Consider the following 13,905-nt stretch of genomic DNA (forward strand, 5'->3'; position numbering starts at 1 on the left):
GTTTCCAGGGCACTAGGTACAGCAGTCCCCATGCAAGCAACTTAGTAAAAAAGTGAACCCACATCTGTGGACTCTTTATTACGCATTTACTTTAAAGAATTGTTTTAAATTTCGTCCGTGTAGAGTAGCTCACCGAATATCGGACGGGCTCCAATATCGGACGCCATTTCTCCTAAACTACAATGAACATTCAAACATTCTGCACTTCTCCAAGTAGGCCAATGCTTCATCAACTTGTGTACCAAGTTTCAGATATCTTGGGTTCTTGGTCTCGGTACAGCAGTCTTTTGAAGACAAGTCCGAATTATAAGTAAAATCGGAAAAAACGCTCAATTCAAGGACAGCCATTGTTTGCAGATCACACTTGCATTAAATCAAAAATTTCATACCTTCAGATTGTAGGGCTACTCATTTACTTTCTAAATATGTATGGTTTATTTCATTTAAGGTATTGTACTGATGAGTTATAGACCAAAGAAAAGAGGCTGTCACTGGAGCAATAATCGCCCTAACTCAAAATTGTAATCAATGCTTTGAAAATATTTTAAAGTGGATAACTGCATACAATTAATCATTTACAAGTTGTCAAACAACTTTTCTAATAAATTCACTGTCCCCCAGACTTAAAGTATTACAGGAATACCAAAACCCTCTAATAGAGCAGTCAAATATAACAGTCACCAATTTTTTGCAAAAAGGTGGTGTAAATCAATTCTACATAATGCTGATATGCTTAAAATGTGGTTCTACGTACTTTTTGTTTTAGAATTTTAGGCTTTCAGCTGAAATTATTGAATTTTTATGTTAGAGTGTTTGATGGCTATATTACAGATTTTGCTATTTCTGCAGTCAAGCCTGCAGTATTTTATGTCTTTATAGTGTTGGATTTGCAGGAACTATAGTGGTTAACAACTTTCAGTACATAATCGAAAACAACCATCCACCTTGTATGCATTTTCAAACAATTTTTTCTGATTTTGAGCAAAAATAGCTAGAGCGATTATTGCTCCAGTGACAGCCTCTTTTCTTTGGTCTATAACTCATCAGGACAATACTTTAAATGAAATAAGCCATACATATTTAGAAAGTACATGAGTAGCCCTACAATCTGAATGTATGCGACTTTTGATTCAATGCAAGTGTGATCTGCAAACAATGGCTGTCCTTGAATTGAGCGTTTTTTCCGATTTTACGTATTATTCGGACTGGTCTTCAAAAGGTTGCTGTACCGAGACCAAGAAACCTAGAGATCTGAAACTTGGTACACAAGTTTATGAAGCATTGGCCTACCTGGAGATGTGAGAATGTTTGAATATTTACTATAGTTTAGGAGAAATAGCGTCCGATATTGGAGCCCGTCCGATATCAGTTGAGCTCCTCTACCTAGCTTGCTACCACACTGCTGTTTATGCAGTTAAGCTATAAATATTTCTGCTTGATTATTATAGAAGCAGCTGACTTAATGTTCCAGCCCCAGTAACGACTTCTTTTTCACTCTTCCATACTTGTATACAACTTTTCTTTAGGCGTACTTCATATATCCAAGTACTTTATGTATCCAACACCAATATTTTAGTCTAGATTTTAGTCTTGCTTTCGGAATCCTCGACCATGACACGACCGCAGCTTTTCCCACCATGACCTGGAAGACAACGGTAGCCACGACTTTTGTCAGCTTTTCATCGGTCTACCATTAAATCCAGTAGTGTTTTAAACTAAGAAAGTTCACTATGCTCAATTCGCGACCGCTCAAAATTTAACATGTGATCACGTGAAACTGTGCATTATCTAGAATTTTATTTAATTTACGAAGGAATCTTCAGAATAGGCGATATTTGATGATAGTAACTGCTCAAAAGTGTCACAGATGCGCAAAAAAGAGCAAGTATGGGTTTTAGTTCGTTTCTGTAGGGGCGCGCCGAAATTTACTATACTCGCAGCCTGGGAATCATCAGTGATGACACGGGCCTGTGGTGTAGCTACGCCCCTTGAATGTAAGCGCCTGTAATTTATTTTTATGTAGTGACTGTGCAAATGGATTTCCTTGTTCTCCCTACTGCCTATCGCTGTAATTCCAAAACTATTCACCATCATCGACTGAAACTTTGGCAAACCATTCCTTGGACAATACAGATAATGCTGAGGAAATAAAAAGAAATTCGGAAACTAGGCGAACTCGACTGGTTTTCACTGAGGTGTTAAAATAGGTCTATTGTTTTAGGAGTACATGACAATTATAGCTCATAATTTTTTTTAAATTTTAGCCAATGTGGGCACAAACTACACCCCATCACCCTACAGGTCATATCTCAGTACTAGAACAGCATATTTGCATTCTGTATGTTGTATCGTAATGCCACTGAAATGCTTACTAAGAATTGAAAATTTCATTGCCATACCATACTTGTACGAAAAGTTATGTACAATGGAAGTTTGAAAAAGTAGGCAATAATCATGTGCCCATACTCTATTTTTGCAGGCCCGGTCACAATTATAAATTACAAAATTTGCAGTTACAGGTTGAAAATTACTTGACTGTAGTGATCAGGGCTTAAGATGTTCAAAGTTCATTAAGGAGTTGTTTATACAGGAGCCACTATGGCATAGATAATACAGTTTGTGAGAATCAGTAGGATTGAAGTTGGCAGTGAAGTGTTTCCAAAAGAATGATTTTATTTGATTTTTGATGGTAAAAGTTGATGAATTCATGTTAATGATTAGTAAAAAGTTCCATAGTCTGCATATACAATTAAAATAAAAGTGACGTTGTTTGTTGGTGAAAGATGTATTGTGCCTAAGTTTTAGACCAGAGGATCTCGTTCCGCTGTTTGAAAATGATACATAGGAGTTGATATTAAAACTTGAGGTTGGGTTCTTGATGCTGTTAATAAAAACATTATGTTCGATATTTCTAATATATACATTAAATGAAGGAGTTGGGGTTTTGTTAAACATGTTTTTAATCAGAGATGTAGTCTTGCAGGATGTATTTAGTGGCTCTGTTCTATACCATATGCGTATTTTGTACCGTACGCGTATGGTATGTACCGAATATGGTATGTACCATACGCGTATGGTACATGCCATAGGTGGAGTATATTCCACGGAACGGAACGGAACAATATCCACGGAACATCCAGGTATAAAACACGGAACGGAAACCTTTCGTTAGCTACAGTAAATGGAGGCAGGGTAAAAAGTAACTTACCAGCTGCAGCCACACGAAGTGGGGAAACCCGCAAACATTATGTCAGTGTTATAGGACGATTTCTAACTACACTAGTATATGTGCATAGCTATAAAAATACCAATTCAATACCACAATTCGAATCCATTGTAGCTATATTATGAGTTCCATCATTATTTATGGCGGATTGTCAAACTGCAGTACATTCGCTACTGGTAGCACTACACTATATCAATTAAAATGTTTGTTTGATGATATTTGGCACTATTCTAATAGAGCCGGCAGTCACACACAAGCATAGTTATCAGAGAGGCCAAAAGTATCATGCTTGGTTTAAGAGAGGCAGAAGCAAATCTGATCTTGTCGAGCCCAGCTGCTGCTGACACAAAGTAGGGAAACTGATGATCTGCTCATAGTAGTGGTACATGTTCAGGTATCAGGTGGACTACCTAGTGACATAGAAAATATTGTTAACATCACGTTGCAAATCTGTAAAATTAATGATAAAGTATTACATTTAAGTAAATAATAACATCACCAATTCAACAATATAAAATCCAAGAGTATACAGAGCACTAAATAGAAAAGTTATGAAGAAAGCTGTGCAGAACACTTAAAGCAACTCCACTGGACATCTTGTGACAGGTATTTGTCATCTACCTTTACACAAACTTCAATGTGATACCAGACTTTACACTTGGAGCACTCAATTAATCGTATTCCGGGGATATCTGGCAACCGACAGAAACAAAACACTGGTATCTGCTGAGTAGTCTTTATTCTCTGCTTCCTACGCCTTTGTTTAAGAACAGGAAACATTGACATCCTCTGAGATTGTAAGCAGTTCCAAAGGTGTTTTCTCATAGAACGTTGGTCGAAAAGGTGTTCACCAGGATTGCAACCAAGTACTAATGCTGTTGCAAAAGCGACAGCGAAAAGCCCACAGTCATATGTGCCTGACTGTCTTTGCACATCTACAAAATTCAACATAACATGACTTGAGAGTGATGACAACAGGCTAGCAATTTGACACTGCACACATCGTGATGCCCCAGAGTACAGGCTGTCATATACAAGTACCTCAGATGGTCCACAGCCAATTGTGCGAATTGTAAGCCAGTGGCCAGGGTCACAGTGGAGTATCTGCACAAACCCGCTTTGTTGGATTTCGAACTGCATGGTTAATCCTACTGCCACTGACTGAAACCCACTACATTGACCATCAGCCATCACCTCTAACAAGTGTTGGGCAGCATCAACTACCTCTTTAAAAGGCAAGGTTAGAAAATTTTGTCCCTACGGCCTGAATAATGACCAGTTTTCACTGTACTATTAGTGATTAGTGATCATGGGGGATTATTTATTAAGATACTAAGATATACAAACGCTACAACCTCTAAATATAGCAGTAAATTTTTTACCCTGGTCCAATGTCTCGTAATAATCGTGACTTTGTGAGAGACTCTACTGTGACAAATACATGTTTATCATGATATGTGCTAATCGCCTTTTTACAATTAAGTTTTACAACACAAATACATGTATAGTTAAACTCACCAATTGCGACTAAATCCCTTCAACACGAAAAGACAAGTAATGAGACAACCTTGGAGACAACAGCCACACAAGCCTATTCTGGTGCGTTTATTTAGTAGTAATATAAATTTTAAAGGCGTTTATTTACAACAGGACATAATTACGCGCCCCTTTATTGTCTCTGTACATACTTGCTTTTTCTTTACTATTCTCATTTCATTTCACAAGATCTCTTGGCAGGGGCGTAGCTTCTTCACTTGAATTAGTCAATGCTTGAAGTAGATCGAGATACTCTAATAGAACAGTCACATTTCTACAAGTGCCATATTTTTATATTGTAAAGTCTGTAAGTAGCTAGTAATTTAAACTATACAATCCGATGCTAAGCAGAAGTTGTAACTATGCTAAATATTGATTGCTGTGTTCCAGCTGTTTTGTGACTGCTCTAATAGAGTATCTTGATCGTTTCAATGCAGTACAAGATGAAAGGCAAAGTGTTGTTAAGGGTTTACTAGTTAAAATGGGTGTTAGTTGACTGCAGTTGCATGCCACTAACAGGGCCGTCCATAGAAATTAGAGGGCCCAGGGAAAAGAGTTAAAGAGGGGCCCAGGGGCAAGGAAGGGTCTAGATCCTGACTGCTCTATTAGAGTATATCGATCTTTCTTTAAACGGGTATTCAAGTGGCCCCTTTCGGGCTGTGGTAGGGGGCAAAATACTCCAGTTACCCCCAATGTCGGCGGCCCTGGCCACTAAAATTACAGTTATATTTTAATATTCTGTCACTGTAATCTATGGGGTGCCATTTGTCTCAAAAACCCAAAAATTGAGGTCTAAACCAAATATCGTCGATATTTACTAAACATCGACGGCATTTACTAAACATCGACGACATTTGCTAAACATCGACGACATTTGCTAAACATCGATGATATTTACTAAACATAGACGACATTTGCTAAACATCGGTGACATTTACTAAATATCAACGACATTTACTAAACATTGATGACATTTGCTAAACATCGACGATATTCAGCAACTCAGCTGCTTTCGCGTTTTAATTTTCTGCGGATCTTTTACTATAATATTATAGGCGCGTACAGTACTAATAATTTCTGATTAGCTGCTTGCGACTGTAGATGAATCATCTGTGGTACTACGTGACTCATTAGGCATTCGTACCTCCTTTATTGCTGCGCATCTATTAAGGTCAATGTTGCTGTGTTGGCGACGAGTTGGACTGAGAGGAAGGAACTCATCTGTGAGGATAAGAGGTATGGGGTTAGCCTCTAAAGCTGTAAATGTGACAGCATGTACACTGCACATTTTTCGCTTTTTAATGTTCCAATGACACTGAGAACTCAGTCTGGCAGAGGCAGACTCTCACGTGAACGAGGGTCTAGAGACTCTATAGCATACAAGATTTGTGCACAATGACAGCCACATACTTTAATTTGTGCATGCGTGGTGTATGTTGGGTTGCCTTGTGTGGCCAGACCAATTGGGTAGGGAGAAGAAGGGATCTAGTACAGTTCAAATCCGTGACAGTATCACAGACATGTTAAATGAACTAAATTGGCCATCTTTACAAGAACGCAGAAAGCAAGCACACCTCATCCTATTGTACAAGACAGTTAATCATTTATTATTGGTCCCATATCGCTGTCTGCCATCATTAAATCAAACTGCTACCAGAGCCCATCATGATCAGAAATTTAATCATATACAATCTTCAGTAAACACGTATCTCTATTCATTCCTACCCAGAACTATTCCCCATTGGAACGATCTATGTATCCCAAATCTATCTACCATTGATCTTGAAACATTTAAACAATCAACTACTCCTACTTTATAACTGTAACTTAGCACTTATTGTATTGATTATAACTTAGCACTCACTGTAATTTAGTACTCATTGTAATTCTAGCACTTACTGTAACTTACCATTTACTGTAATTTAGCACTAGTTGTAACCTAGCACCTATTGTAACTTAGCACTTATTGTAACTTAGTACTAATCATTATTGTAACTTAAATTATAGGCACTTATGTTATTGTAACTTAACCTAGGCACTTATGTGTACGTACGTTGTACATTAGCGTAAAAACCCTGTTGGGTGTTTGCTAATCAATAAATAAATAAATAAATAAATCTTGGTTTATACTGGTCTTGACACTACCCATTTACATGTAGTGTTATTACGTGGCAATTTAAATTAGTTGTTTCATGGGCTTGACTGTCCCAGGTGAATAACCACCTAACATATTTTCAAAACCTAGCTCAAAAATGCACTATATGTGTATGGCTGCAAATGAGTTGCTGTCTCATTGATACCATACCCCATTCTTGTATTTTGTTTTTACACTTTTATATGCCAACCTAGATTTGTTTCCTGTTAGTACAGTGATGTACTATTATCATACTATAATAAATATTTGTGGCAAAATCAGTCATATATACACAAGCCTATCTTCATATGGACATCAATACAGCATTTTAAAAATGTGTATGCATCACTTCGTATACTTTACCTACACTGCTGTACCATACGCAAGGAAATTTTGACACAAGAAAAATTTGATCAATTCACATTTCAGCAGATTTGATGAATAAAATGTTGACGAAATCAAAAAATTGTAGACAAAATCTGTACTTTTAAAGACATTTGATGAACTTAAGTTTGATGAATTTAATTGATTCGTCAATTTTGTTAAATTTTTCTATTGTCAAAATTTCCTTGCGTATGGTATGCAAGGTAACTAATGTACTGTGAATGCTAGCTAGCTATTGACCTTATTCCAAAGATACCTATCTGTATGTGTCTTAATACGTTACAACAGACAGTCATCTGCAAATTAGGCGACAAGTAGATTTAATACAGCTGGGAAAGTCATTTATAAAAACAGGAACAGTAAGGGGCCCAATACAGAGCACTGAGGTACCCCACTGAGAACGTTGACAGCTTCTGAAATAGAACCATCACAAAAAATTTACTATTTATGGTTGGTTAAAAAAGACCAAATACAGTTAATTGTCTCTCTGGTAATTCCATAGCACCTTAACTTTAACAGTAAGAGTTTATGGGAAACCTTGTAGAATGCCTTGTAGAATGCCTTGCTGAAATCCAGCAGTATGCAATCAGTTTGTACTTTGTCATTTAAACTGGATGCTAAGTCATGGACAGTTAATAGTAGTTGAAGATCAGCAGAACGTTTTTGGTGGAAGCCAAACTGACTGGTTGAGAGGATATTGTTACATTCTAAATGCCCCATCACATGCAATTAAATAATGTGCTTGAGAGCTGACAGTTTTATTAGAATATATTTTGTGACTGCTCTATTAGAGTATATCAAATCAGTTAAAAACTGTAAAAATAAGAGTACTGTACATTTGATATCAAATGCAGCATTATGCATAGTGTGTTCATGTTTTGTTGCACGTATTTCTTACATTCACATTGCTTTAAAATCTTGTATTATTTGCTGGCATAATACTTGATGCTTTTGCTAGCTTGTTAATATACAATCATGCCAACATAATTGGCACAAGCACATTAATTTTTAAAAGATATTAGCGTTTATAAAATACAAGTGCACCTGTAGCTTATAGCAGTACCTTCCTATTGTAGTTACTACACAGTAAAAAGAAAGTGTTCGAGCACCCCTACATCTATTCTTAGATGGCATTTTGTAATAAAGCACATCTTATCTGTGCTTGGAAACTACTGAGTTACACATGTGTACAGTACTTATGTATTTTGTACTGATATTAAACATTAACATGTTTAATCTTTTATTAATTAAAATAGTATGAAGTATGCAACCATTGAAATCACTACAGCAGATCTTTGGTGACAATCAATTTCACCATTGCCAAAGTTTCTCAAGTAGTGGAACAAAGAATTCAGCATATTACTAAATGGTGCAGTGTCAGTGTAAGATTCTACTCCACTGTATTTGCTTCGTATGTAGATCTACCTAGTATGCAGTTGCTCATCAACTCGCTATGGATGATCCACAATCAGAGCTCAGAAATGTACTGTTTTGGGTTTCTTTTGTGATTTGTCAGAATGTCCACATCAAGTTTGTGAGTGTATACCAGGAGACAACTAAAAAGGAAAGAAAACAAAAAAACATAATATAGTGAGGCTAGACTTTAGTGACATCACACAATGCACATGTGTGTTTTTCAGTTTGCTGTACAGATGTAAAAAAATGCACTATAGCTGTTTGAAATTACAGCTGTTGATTTACACACAATATGTCTCATGTTTGAAAATTGTTTACTCTTAAAACTGGGAAAAAACTGTGATGATTTATTGCCATTGACTTTGAAAATTGTAGCAGCCTGCTGCTGAGTACTGACAGGGTAGCAAAAGGTAGAAGCAGTACTTTCCAAGTATTAATTAAAAATTCTCATTCACTTTAAACTTTTCACGCTGATACAGTAGATAGGCGTTCATTGACACAAACTGGAATTATTTTGCACTTTGTAATTCAACTGTACAGCCTCTCACACATTGCTCTACAGGACTAAGGGACCTGTGAAATAACTTTGAAATTTCCCTTATCTGGACCTCTTTTATCCAGGCCCAGACAGTCCAAATTAGTCACAAGCATGTGGCCTGTAGTCTATTGACAATAAGATGTTTACGTGTTAGGTGGCTTGTTGATTCTAACTACCACTTGGTTGCTAGGTGATAAAAAAATTTACAACCCAGGGGAGTGACCACGAATGCTCTGTAGTGACTTCCCCTTCTGCCCACTAAAATGTATAGTAGCAATAGTAACATTGCAGAACAGTTAACTTTACCAGTTACGGATATTTCTGAGATAAGGACAGTATACCAGACTACCTGGATAAGAGAGGTTCCACTGTACCTGCTATAAAATAAATTACATGGATGACTCTAGCAAATAAAATTCTTCAATTATCCTTGTTGCCTCTCTATAATGTTGATGATTCTATCAGAGTAATTTAATATTGACTGCTCTACTAGAGTATCTTGATCTAAGTTACCAATATTAAAATTCCTTGAGGGTGAATTAAAAGCATGCAACCAATAATGCAAAACTGACAATCAAGCTTAACAAGTTGCTCTACCTTTGAGTTGGGAGACCAGGCAGCAAATTTCTAGAACTACCCTTGTGTGTAGCTAGTTGACAAGTTGAAATGATCTCAGAATTTCATCTTTGCAGGCAAGTCCATATTATATTGTTTGGTTGGGAAATTTGACTAAATAAAAAGTACTGGTCTGGCAAGAGCACTCAAATTGTGGCCTGCTGAGATTCATATGAATATTACAAGCTATTTTACTGGTTTAATTTTTGTGTACTGATCTGTTATGCACCTATCAATGTAATCCCCGACTACCACTAATACGGGCTGAGGTGGGGGAAGGTGGGGATTTGCATCACTGAAAATTACAATTCCCCACCTACTGGGGACGTACTGGCAATGCAAACCTCGACCAAGTCTCGACTTGTAACCCCCGGGAATACTGGGGCTAGGAGGGGATTTGTACGGTTGTGTGGCGTTGGTCTAGTGATGAGTTAGTTCGAGTAGATTCTAGTACGAACGTAGTGGCTAGCACCCGAGACACTCCTTCCTAATTAACCTGAAAGCACACAGCTTTGCTGTCTGAGTGAATTTCTTTAGTGAAGATAGATCCCCACTATGTCGGAGAAATGTAGCGATCAATTCCCCCAACATCCCCTACCCTTAGCCCGTATCAGTGGTAGTCGGGAATTACATTGATAGGTGCATTACAGTCCTGTAAAGTATTAATAAACAACTAAATAAAACACTACTTGATTCATGCAACTAAATAATTATACTCAGCCGAATTATACTCTCAGTGACAGCGGACAGCATTATATTCAATAATGCTGTCACTGAGAGTATTGGCACCCAGGGATGAAAAGTGAAACACGTGCAGTTTACAAATTGTCACATTTACAACTGAAAAGGTAACTTCATACCTCACATCCTTAGTTATAGATGAGATCAGTTCCTCTCGTCGCCAATGACAGCAACGTTGATCTTAATAAACGCGCAGCAATTATTTCCATTAAAGGTCATGGACTCATCCGAATGAAAACAAGCCTAATGAGTCACGCATAACACCACAGATGGTTCATCTACAATTACAAGCAGCTAATCAGCAATTAGTATTTACAAGCATAAGCGCCGATAATATTATTATACTGAAGGATTCGCAGAAAATTAAAACGAAAAAGCAGGTGAATTTTTAAATATCGTCGATGTTTAGCAAATGTCATCAATGTTTAGTAAATATCATCGATGTTTAGCAAAAGTCGTCGATATTTAGCAAATGTCATCGATTTTTAGCTAAATGTCGTCGATATTTAGCAAATGTCGTCGATGTTTAGTAAATATTGACGATATTTAGTTTAGATCTCAATTTTTAGGGTTTTGAGACAAATGGCACCCCATAATAATCTGGGGTTTCTGTCAAAACCATGGAAACTCACCTACTGTTATCAACAAAGCATTGCTTATTCTAACAAAAAGTATTGAAATCCCATCCAAAAACAGCTTATAGCTGTAAAAATAGTGCGCGTCCAAGCAAAGCAGAGTTGAACAAAGGAAAGGTGGCCAAACTCAAACTATTTATTACTATCAGGGAATCTATACACATTGCTTTATTGAGAATCATAGGCGGCGGAAAGGGGGGGGCTAGGGGGCTAAAGCCCCCCCTCAGAATGCCGTGATAAAGATCGAGATACTCTAATAGAGCAGTCACTCTAATAAAGTAGTCAGTGTGTAACGAGCTATGTAAGGATTTTTATGTAGTTTATCAGCTAGAAATGGTAGCTGGTGAGGTGGAAAGCTCTTGTCAGTTGGTTGTGACCTTTTTTTTTTTTTTTTTTTTTTTGGTCTCACCTTACCAAACTATAGAAATAAGTCTGGGTCAGCTCAGCGGAGCCCCCCTTCATATCAACTACTTCCTCCGCCGCTGTTGAGAATTAAATTTATGTGGCATTTATGAAGATGCTCACACACTTAAAAACTAGCAGCATCACATAGTTCTCATTAACACTTTAACAATAACATTGTATTATCTGATTAGCTAATATTAATTTTACAACTTTCACACCTTCGCACATGGCCGCATTATGATATCATTACTTTTTATCGCAGTTAACTCTGCTTTACTTGGACGCGCACTTTTTTACAGCTATAAGCTGTTTTTGGATGGGATATTCTTTATTTTAAGGAATGCTTTATTTTAAATAGGTTTGCATCATGCAGTAAAGCAAATTATATCTTAATCGCAGTAAAGCTAAATGCATCTCAGCTCTAGAGAATAGAATAGCTAATCAGATCAAATTATATGATTACTCTATTAGAGTATCTCGAACTTATTTTATTTATTTTTATATTTTATAATTGTAAGACTCATATGCATGAGCATAGTACAATGATTAGTTACAAATTAAATTAGAATGTAAGTAAATAAGTAAGTAAATTAATTAAGTATAAGTAATTAAGTAAGTAAATTAATTAAGGATAAGTAATTAAGTAATTGAAGAGATCACTAGTGTACAAGTGTAGAGAATTGTTGTAGAGTTCGTGCATTGACAGTGACACTTGGTAAAGCATTCCACTGAGGGACTACTCGTGGAAAAAAACTGTACTTATAGCTATTAACTGTTGAAGATATTGTAACAAATCTTTTGTTGTGACCTCTAGTGATAAGAGAGTTTTTAATCATACATTCTGGGAGTGAAACATCTATTAAACCATTTAAGATTTTATAAAGGACATTCACCCGCTAAGCGAGACTAGCTCCTCCCCATTCCCTCTTCCCCGAAAAGAAATGAAAGCAGAGTGCCATCCGGCGTAGTCAATAGGTACGGCAGTGCAAAAACTTTCTGCTTGATATTATACGCATGCCAGGTTAGCTATACTCAGATGGCACGATTTTCCGTACCATACGCATATGGTATAGAACAGCTCTACGTTGTAGTTGTTAGATCTTAGTAAAGTCCTTCATAAGGTGAGGACACCAGATTGGTGAGCAATACATCATTTGAGATCTTACTAGTGAGATGTACAGTTTGACTTTCATTGGGGACGAAATTGATGGCTAGACAGTATATCAGCCATATCTTTGGAATGCTTCATTGTATCATCACAAAATTTTCACACAAGGTAGATAACTACTCAGTACCTCATTTTAGCAATGAAACAAAAATTTGACTAATGTTCCAAAATGTATGGTTTTCCAAAATAGGGTCACATATGCTGATTTCTAATTTTCCATGTGTTTTTGATTGGAGGAAGATTGACGTTGGATTACAACGAAAATATGGCCATTTTGAAAGTAAATCGCCATCTATCATTGTTCAGAATTCAGCATTTCATCCATCCTCCAGGGGTATAATGCTGATGTGCAATTACATGTGTACAATTTCAATTAGTTACTTAACTATATAAGTATGTACAATTACGACAAGTTACTTAATTATATACATATGTACAATTACAATAATAAACTATAAAAATATATACAATTACGATAAGTTACTTAACTATATACATAGAAGGGGCTATTTTTTGCTTAAATTCTTCAACACAGTTAGTCTCAATAATTTCATCATCTAATCTATTCCATTCTGGTACAGTTCTTGGGAGGAAGGAATATTTATATACATCAATTCTTGGTTGAGCAAGAACTTTTCAAAAGTGGAGAGTGACACGTGATACCAGCCTTACATGGCATGCAACTGAAATTATTATTATTATTATAGGTAATTATTTTAGAACTCACATGAGTGAGTATGTTACAATAGGTGTAATAATTTAGGCTAAGTTACAATCTAGTGTTATTTAAATGTTCCTTAAAAGTATCTAAATTGTTACAATTTATAGTATCTATAGATAGATTGCTCTATAATCGAATTGATGTAGGAAAGAAACTGTACTTGTATGCGTCAATAGCTGTGTCTGGCTGAATAAATTTAAGGTAACTGCCCTTGGTATGCCTTGTTCTATGTGTTATGTAGCTAGGTAGTGAGACATCCATGCTACTATGAAAAATTTTGTGCAACATTTGAAGTCTTGGATGTTTGAAGTGTGTTTCCATGGTATTCCAATTAAGACATAATAACATGTTTGATACACTGCTAGTTTGGTAATAATCATGCATTG

Source organism: Dysidea avara, chromosome 1 (assembly GCF_963678975.1).
Source record: "Dysidea avara chromosome 1, odDysAvar1.4, whole genome shotgun sequence".
Taxonomy (NCBI): domain Eukaryota; kingdom Metazoa; phylum Porifera; class Demospongiae; order Dictyoceratida; family Dysideidae; genus Dysidea; species Dysidea avara.